The following is a 9545-nucleotide window of genomic DNA, read 5'->3' on the forward strand; positions in this document are numbered from 1 at the left end:
TTTTATAGTATAGGATAAGTTTGTCATAATTCTGGAAAGGTGCTGGTAACCCTAGTTATCATACCAGTCACACCAAGTGGGTATTCACACAGCATATTGTGTGTGTATCCCTTTCTCAGTGGAATGATGCTAACCTTCTACAAGCAACACACGGAAACTGTTCCCTGCACAATGTGTGCAAACCAGACACAGGGAGACTGTATAGAATAAATCTCTTACACGCAATGCGCCTTCACCTACGGTAGCTATGACACCAGCCCCGAACTGTAAGCGTTCTCAAAAAACTTTGTAAACCAGTCACTCAATGAGAACACAAATGATACCAGCAACCTCTCAGCAAATTATGTACATATCAATCATGGTGTTGGTGTTCCCATTATAGTGTGTATATAGCAGTCACACACAGTGGGTGGTTCCTTATACAATGCCAACCTCTTGTCAAGCCCATATGCGTGTTGTGCTCAGGTTACAGTCCAATGCCTGCACTGGGCCAGAAAAACAAGCAGTAGGGAAAGGAGCCCTTCTCATCCGACAGCAGCAGCACACTAATTAAGGGAATGCTTCCACTTTACATAAACATGGCGGCCCTCAGAGACGCACACCGGTTGCTGTATCACAGTAAGTCCCAAGCTTTTCTATTTACCATATTATACAGTGTTAACTGAGCTTTGACCCTGCTCTATGCCCACATTATATACCCACCGGGCAGGCGGGCAGCATTTGCTCTGAGCCTGTGACTGGCATAGCGGGTCACTCACAACCTTGTACAGGCAAAGCGTGTGGCTTCCTGATACTAATATATCTTCACGTCACGCATATTTCTTCTGTTAAGTGTGATCAGTCCACGGGTCATCATTACTTCTGGGATATTACTCCTCCCCAACAGGAAGTGCAAGAGGATTCACCCAGCAGAGCTGCATATAGCTCCTCCCCTCTACGTCACTCCCAGTCATTCTCTTGCACCCAACGACTAGATAGGATGTGTGAGAGGACTATGGTGATTATACTTAGTTTTATATCTTCAATCAAAAGTTTGTTATTTTAAAATAGCACCGGAGTGTGTTATTACCTCTCTGGCAGAGTTTGAAGAAGAATCTACCAGAGTTTTTGCTATGATTTTAGCCGGAGTAGTTAAGATCATATTGCTGTTTCTCGGCCATCTGAGGAGAGGTAAACTTCAGATCAGGGGACAGCGGGCAGATGAATCTGCATAGAGGTATGTAGCAGCTTTTATTTTCTGACAATGGAATTGATGAGAAAATCCTGCCATACCGATATAATGTCATGTATGTATACTTTACACTTCAGTATTCTGGGGAATGGTACTTCACTAGAATTACACTGTAAGAATTACATAAAGCTGTTTAATAACTAGAAATTATGTTTAACGTTTTTGCTGGAATGTAAAATCGTTTTCATTTGCTGAGGTACTGAGTGAATAAATGTTTGGGCACTATTTTTCCACTTGGCAGTTGCTTAATCTTTTTTCTGACAGTTTCTGTTCTCTCTCACTGCTGTGTGTGAGGGGGAGGGGCCGGTTTTTGGCGCTTTTGCTACGCATCAAATATTTCAGTCAGCAGCTCATTGTATTTCCTGCATGATCCGGTTCATCTCTACAGAGCTCAGGGGTCTTCAAAACTTATTTTGAGGGAGGTAATTTCTCTCAGCAGAGCTGTGAGAATTATAGTTGACTGAGATAAAAAACGTTTATTCTGTAATTTGTTTCCTGCTTTCAGAATTTGTTATCTTTGCTAATGGGATTAAACCTTTACTAAAGTTGTGTTGTTTACACTATAACTGTTTTCAATTTATTAATTTTCAACTGTCATAGATCTTCTGTGCTTCTTAAAGGCACAGTACGTTTTTAATATTATTCTAATTGAATTGTATTCCAAGTTGCAAGTTTATTTGCTAGTGTGTTAAACATGTCTGATTCAGAGGATGATACCTGTGTCATTTGTTGCAATGCCAAAGTGGAGCCCAATAGAAATTTATGTACTAACTGTATTGATGCTACTTTAAATAAAAGTCAATCTGTACAAATTGAACAAATTTCACCAAACAACGAGGGGAGAGTTATGCCGACTAACTCGCCTCACGTGTCAGTACCTGCATCTCCCGATCGGGAGGTGCGTGATATTGTAGCGCCGAGTACATCTGGGCGGCCATTACAAATCACATTACAGGATATGGCTACTGTTATGACTGAAGTTTTGGCTAAATTACCAGAACTAAGAGGTAAGCGTGATCACTCTGGGGTGAGAACAGAGTGCGCTGATAATATTAGGGCCATGTCAGACACTGCGTCACAGGTGGCAGAACATGAGGACGGAGAACTTCATTCTGTGGGTGACGGTTCTGATCCAAACAGACTGGATTCAGATATTTCAAATTTTAAATTTAAACTGGAAAACCTCCGTGTATTACTAGGGGAGGTGTTAGCGGCTCTGAATGATTGTAACACAGTTGCAATACCAGAGAAAATGTGTAGGTTGGATAAATATTTTGCGGTACCGGCGAGTACTGAGGTTTTTCCTATACCTAAGAGACTTACTGAAATTGTTACTAAGGAGTGGGATAGACCCGGTGTGCCGTTCTCACCCCCTCCGATATTTAGAAAAATGTTTCCAATAGACGCCACCACACGGGACTTATGGCAAACGGTCCCTAAGGTGGAGGGAGCAGTTTCTACTTTAGCTAAGCGTACCACTATCCCGGTGGAGGATAGCTGTGCTTTTTCAGATCCAATGGATAAAAAATTAGAGGGTTACCTTAAGAAAATGTTTGTTCAACAAGGTTTTATATTGCAACCCCTTGCATGCATTGCGCCGATCACGGCTGCAGCGGCATTCTGGATTGAGTCTCTGGAAGAGAACATTAGTTCAGCTACTCTGGACGACATTACGGACAGGCTTAGAGTCCTTAAACTAGCTAATTCATTCATTTCGGAGGCCGTAGTACATCTTACTAAACTTACGGCGAAGAATTCAGGATTCGCCATTCAGGCACGCAGGGCGCTGTGGCTAAAATCCTGGTCAGCTGATGTTACTTCTAAGTCTAAATTGCTTAATATACCTTTCAAAGGGCAGACCTTATTCGGGCCCGGGTTGAAAGAGATTATCGCTGACATTACAGGAGGTAAAGGCCATGCCCTGCCTCAGGACAAAGCCAAAGCTAAGGCTAGACAGTCTAATTTTCGTTCCTTTCGTAATTTCAAAGCTGGAGCAGCATCAACTTCCTCTGCACCAAGACAGGAAGGAGCTGTTGCTCGCTACAGACAAGGCTGGAAACCTAACCAGTCCTGGAACAAGGGCAAGCAGACCAGGAAACCTGCTGCTGCCCCTAAAACAGCATGAATTGAGGGCCCCCGATCCGGGATCGGATCTAGTGGGGGGCAGACTTTCTCTCTTCGCCCAGGCTTGGGCAAGAGATGTCCAGGATCCCTGGGCGCTAGAGATAATATCTCAGGGATACCTTCTGGACTTCAAATACTCTCCTCCAAGAGAGAGATTTCATCTGTCAAGGTTGTCAACAATCCAGACAAAGAAAGAGGCGTTTCTACGCTGCGTACAAGAGCTCTTGTTAATGGGAGTAATCCATCCTGTTCCACGATCGGAACAGGGACAGGGGTTTTACTCAAATCTGTTTGTGGTTCCCAAAAAAGAGGGAACTTTCAGACCAATCCTGGACTTAAAGATCCTAAACAAATTCCTAAGAGTTCCATCGTTCAAGATGGAGACTATTCGGACAATTTTACCTATGATCCAAGAGGGTCAGTACATGACCACTGTAGATTTAAAAGATGCCTACCTTCACATACCGATTCACAAAGATCATTACCGGTACCTAAGGTTTGCCTTCCTAGACAGGCATTACCAGTTTGTGGCTCTTCCATTCGGATTGGCTACAGCTCCAAGAATCTTCACAAAGGTTCTGGGTGCTCTTCTGGCGGTACTAAGACCGCGGGGAATCTCGGTAGCTCCATACCTAGACGACATTCTGATTCAAGCTTCAAGCTTTCAAACTGCCAAGTCTCATACAGAGTTAGTACTGGCATTTCTAAGGTCACATGGATGGAAGGTGAACGAAAAGAAAAGTTCACTCGTTCCACTCACAAGAGTTCCCTTCCTGGGGACTCTTATAGATTCTGTAGAAATGAAGATTTACCTGACAGAGGACAGGCTAACAAGACTTCAAAGTGCTTGCCGCACCCTTCATTCCATTCAACACCCGTCAGTGGCTCAATGCATGGAGGAAATCGGCTTAATGGTAGCGGCAATGGACATAGTACCCTTTGCACGCTTACACCTCAGACCACTGCAACTGTGCATGCTAAGTCAGTGGAATGGGGATTACTCAGACTTATCCCCTTCTCTGAATCTGAATCAAGAGACCAGAAATTCTCTTCTATGGTGGCTTTCTCGGCCACATCTGTCCAGGGGGATGCCATTCAGCAGACCAGACTGGACAATTGTAACAACAGACGCCAGCCTTCTAGGTTGGGGTGCCGTCTGGAATTCTCTGAAGGCTCAGGGACAATGGAGTCAGGAGGAGAGTCTCCTGCCAATAAACATTCTGGAATTGAGAGCAGTTCTCAATGCCCTCCTGGCTTGGCCCCAGTTGACAACTCGGGGGTTCATCAGGTTTCAGTCGGACAACATCACGACTGTAGCTTACATCAACCATCAGGGAGGGACAAGAAGCTCCCTAGCTATGATGGAAGTATCAAAGATAATTCGCTGGGCAGAGTCTCACTCTTGCCACCTGTCAGCAATCCACATCCCGGGAGTGGAGAACTGGGAGGCGGATTTCTTAAGTCGTCAGACTTTTCATCCGGGGGAGTGGGAACTCCATCCGGAGGTCTTTGCCCAAATACTTATAATAGATCTCATGGCGTCTCGACAGAACGCCAAGCTTCCTCGTTACGGGTCCAGATCCAGGGATCCAGGAGCAGTCCTGATAGATGCCCTGACAGCACCTTGGGACTTCAGGATGGCTTACGTGTTTCCACCCTTCCCGATGCTTCCTCGATTGATTGCCAGAATCAAACAAGAGAGAACATCAGTGATTCTAATAGCTCCTGCGTGGCCACGCAGGACTTGGTATGCAGACCTGGTGGACATGTCATCCTGTCCACCTTGGTCTCTACCTCTGAAACAGGACCTTCTGATACAGGGTCCCTTCAAACATCAAAATCTAACTTCTCTGAAGCTGACTGCTTGGAAATTGAACGCTTGATTTTATCAAGACGTGGGTTTTCCGAGTCAGTTATTGATACCTTAATACAGGCTAGGAAGCCTGTTACCAGAAAGATTTACCATAAGATATGGCGTAAATACCTATATTGGTGTGAATCCAAAGGTTACTCTTGGAGTAAGGTTAGGATTCCTAGGATATTGTCTTTTCTACAAGAAGGTTTAGAAAAGGGTTTATCTGCTAGTTCATTAAAGGGACAGATCTCAGCTCTGTCCATTCTGTTACACAAACGTCTGTCAGAAGTTCCTGACGTCCAGGCTTTTTGTCAGGCTTTGGCCAGGATTAAGCCTGTGTTTAAAACTGTTGCTCCACCATGGAGTTTAAACCTTGTTCTTAATGTTTTACAGGGCGTTCCGTTTGAACCCCTTCATTCCATTGATATAAAGTTGTTATCTTGGAAAGTTCTATTTTTAATGGCTATTTCCTCGGCTCGAAGAGTCTCTGAATTATCAGCCTTACATTGTGATTCTCCTTATTTGATTTTTCATTCGGATAAGGTAGTTCTGCGTACTAAACCTGGGTTCTTACCTAAGGTAGTTACTAACAGGAATATCAATCAAGAGATTGTTGTTCCTTCCTTGTGCCCAAATCCTTCTTCGAAGAAGGAACGTCTACTGCACAACCTGGATGTAGTCCGTGCTCTAAAATTTTACTTACAGGCAACTAAGGAATTTCGACAAACGTCTTCTCTGTTTGTCGTTTACTCTGGGCAGAGGAGAGGTCAAAAAGCTTCTGCTACCTCTCTTTCTTTTTGGCTTCGTAGCATAATTCGTTTAGCTTATGAGACTGCTGGACAGCAGCCTCTTGAAAGAATTACAGCTCATTCTACTAGAGCTGTGGCTTCCACTTGGGCCTTCAAGAATGAGGCCTCTGTTGAGCAGATTTGCAAGGCTGCAACTTGGTCTTCGCTTCATACTTTTTCCAAATTTTACAAATTGGACACTTTTGCTTCATCGGAGGCTATTTTTGGGAGAAAGGTTCTTCAGGCAGTGGTTCCTTCTGTATAAAGAGCCTGCCTATCCCTCCCGTCATCCGTGTACTTTTGCTTTGGTATTGGTATCCCAGAAGTAATGATGACCCGTGGACTGATCACACTTAACAGAAGAAAACATAATTTATGCTTACCTGATAAATTCCTTTCTTCTGTAGTGTGATCAGTCCACGGCCCGCCCTGTTTTTAAGGCAGGTAAATATTTTTTAATTTATACTCCAGTCACCACTTCACCCTTGGCTTTTCCTTTCTCGTTGGTCCTTGGTCGAATGACTGGGAGTGACGTAGAGGGGAGGAGCTATATGCAGCTCTGCTGGGTGAATCCTCTTGCACTTCCTGTTGGGGAGGAGTAATATCCCAGAAGTAATGATGACCCGTGGACTGATCACACTACAGAAGAAAGGAATTTATCAGGTAAGCATAAATTATGTTTTTATGTTGTTTACTAACATTACCAGCTGATTACATTAACCAGTAGTTTACTCTCTATATGCATTTGCTTTATATATCCACTATACTCTCAGTACAGTATGGATTAAAAGTGCTTCTGACAGATGCTTCTGTTGCGAGTGTATTTGAGTAGAAACGCCGATGTCACTCTGAGTGGTAATTGCACTGTCAGTGTAGAATAATTGTATTTCTCTAGTAAGGGATGTCCCCTCACTCTGCTCTTATTTTGACTCTCATACATGCTTTGTAAAAAATGCGTGCCCCCTCGTGAAAAAAAAATGCCCCCCCATTTCATTTGTTCTGGAGCCGAATCTTGGTCAAAGAAATATCATGCTCAGCTGACAGTGGGGTGAATTAGCAGCAATACGGCAAGTTTATGGCTCAAATACATTTTATCTTTAGCCCTCTACTTCTGCAGTTCCATGGAGCCCAGTGCACTAGTAGGACAAGGAATTTTAGTAGAAATTACTAACTATAACTACTTGAGCTAATTATTTGTCTGCCTCTCCTTTGTAACATAATTAAACATGTTAATTTAAAAAGGGGATCTTTCCTTGCTTTGTATTTTTCCAGTTCTGAGGTTTATTGTTAGCTGTAGCCATCCTATGTTAACTGTAGTTCATCCTCTGTGTCTCTCCATCCCTGCCTCCCTCTGGGTCTCTACCTCTCTTCCTCCCTCTGTGTCTCCCCCTCCCTCTCTCCCTCTATCTCTCTCCTTCCCTCCCTCCCTCTCTCCCTCTATCTCTCTCCTTCCTTCCTTCCCTCCCTCCCTCCCTCCCTCTCTCTCTCTCTCTCTCTCTCTCTCTTTCTCTATTTCCCTATCTCCTCTTTCTTTCTTTCTTTCTTTCTTCTTTCCTTCTCTCTTTCTTGCTTTAGAAAGAGCAGGCGGACAGGGTTATGGAGCAGCGGTCTTTAGACCGCTGTTTCATAACTACTGTTTTTGGCGAGTCTGAAGACTCGCCAGAAACACGGGCCCGCAAGCTCCATACGGAGCTTGTTAAATGGGCCCCAGAGACTCTAAAAATACATTTTACTGGAGCTGATGGAATATGTTTTGTTTAAGGCATTTCTAATAATAATAAAAAAAAAATCTGCATAGCTAGAACTAAGGAAAAATTGAATGTGGGGAGAGAACTTTTGGTTTTCAAATGTAATATGTAGATCAGGTAACTTCTGCCATTTGAGGACCTGTCAAATGACAGAAGTTACTTCTTCTGTTCTACATATTTAAACAATGATTGGAAATGTACTAATACCAGACGCGTATTAAGGCATAGGCCAACGAGGCCAGTGCCTAGGGCAGCAGATTTTTAAGGGGCAGCAGAAGTTTGAGTCCCTAGGGCCACTCTACTGAACTTAGGGCCGGGTGGCTAAATCAACCAATTACAAATGACTTAAATGGCTGGCCCGGCTATTGCTATCCTATGGGAATTGTATGTGGGTGCGCATGACGTGGTGACAGTGGAGGCGGAGCTCACTTGTGCAGCCTGGCCTGGACTGAGAGGGAATGCGGTATTCTTCCTGGCTCCACCACGTGATTGAGACTCACGCAGACTACACAGTGCAGTGTGCACTACACCGTGACCACTGTGAAACAGCATATGCCTTTCTCCCTTCAATACATCTTCATTAGGCATTAAAATACTTAAACGGATTAGTCACTAAATACTTGTACATTTACTGTTTGTCTATCTGTCATACATGCAAAGAATAAGTATTTATTGCTGAATCTATACAACTAGGTGACTTAAAAAACAACTGAAAGTATGTTGTATGCATTTAATACATTGAGAAACAATACAAGTATATACTTTATTATGATTGTATCATGTGACTTTATCCCCTAGGATACAATTCCTAAACCTATCATAACTACTGTTGTATTTTTTAAGTACTTTTAAAGGCCAGTTTGTATATTCATGACATATTTATCCAAACAGATATTTTGCTTAAATAACTGTCAATCACCAAAGAAGATGTTTAAGGTTAAACAACTACCTACTGACAAACTATCATACAGTGAAGGATATTTTTTTCTGATATAAACACTTTAATCATCTGACAAAATAATGTCTTAATATATATATATATGTGTGTGTGTGTGTGTGTGTGTGTGTGTGTGTATCTATCTATGTGTGTGTGTGTGTGTGTGTGTGTATCTATCTATGTGTGTGTGTGTGTGTGTGTGTGTGTGTGTGTGTGACCAAAAAATATTATGTCTAAAAAAGGCCTTAAAGTGAAGGGAAAGTTACCTTGACACTGATACAGAATCCAATTATTTTTTAAAAATGAATGGGACTTTCATTCATGATTTTTTACATTATTACTTCAAAAGCCTTTATTTTCTATTTAAAATCCTTTTTTGCCGATTTTCACAATCATCCCGCTCTGTATTTTTTTTTTTTATTTCTGGTCACGTTTTTAGAGCAACCAGTTGAATTTCTGGCTGTTAGGTGCCCGTGACCCGACGTCATCCGCCCACTCGCTATACTGCGCATGCGCTAGAGTCTATTTCTCCATCAAAGACTACACCGGGCGTTCTAGTTTCGCGCATGCGTACTGTTTCTGCTTAAGGCCAGTTAATGTTGGTTGAAGGGAGATGGGTGCGCTTAGAATCGCGCATGCGCAGTTAGATTGCTCATCGTGAACGCGCTCCTGCTGTTACGTATAGAGCCGGGTAGGATCACTCTATACGTAACAGCACATTACAAACCGGATGTAGAGGTTGGGAGGAGTTATGGACAGAACGGTAGGGAAAAATATAGTTAAAAAAAAGACAAATATTATTTTTTTTATAAAATAAAGTTAGCAATTAGCATATTCTATGTTCAAGGAATACATAGATATA

Source organism: Bombina bombina, chromosome 3 (genome assembly GCF_027579735.1).
Source record: "Bombina bombina isolate aBomBom1 chromosome 3, aBomBom1.pri, whole genome shotgun sequence".
Lineage (NCBI taxonomy): Eukaryota > Metazoa > Chordata > Amphibia > Anura > Bombinatoridae > Bombina > Bombina bombina.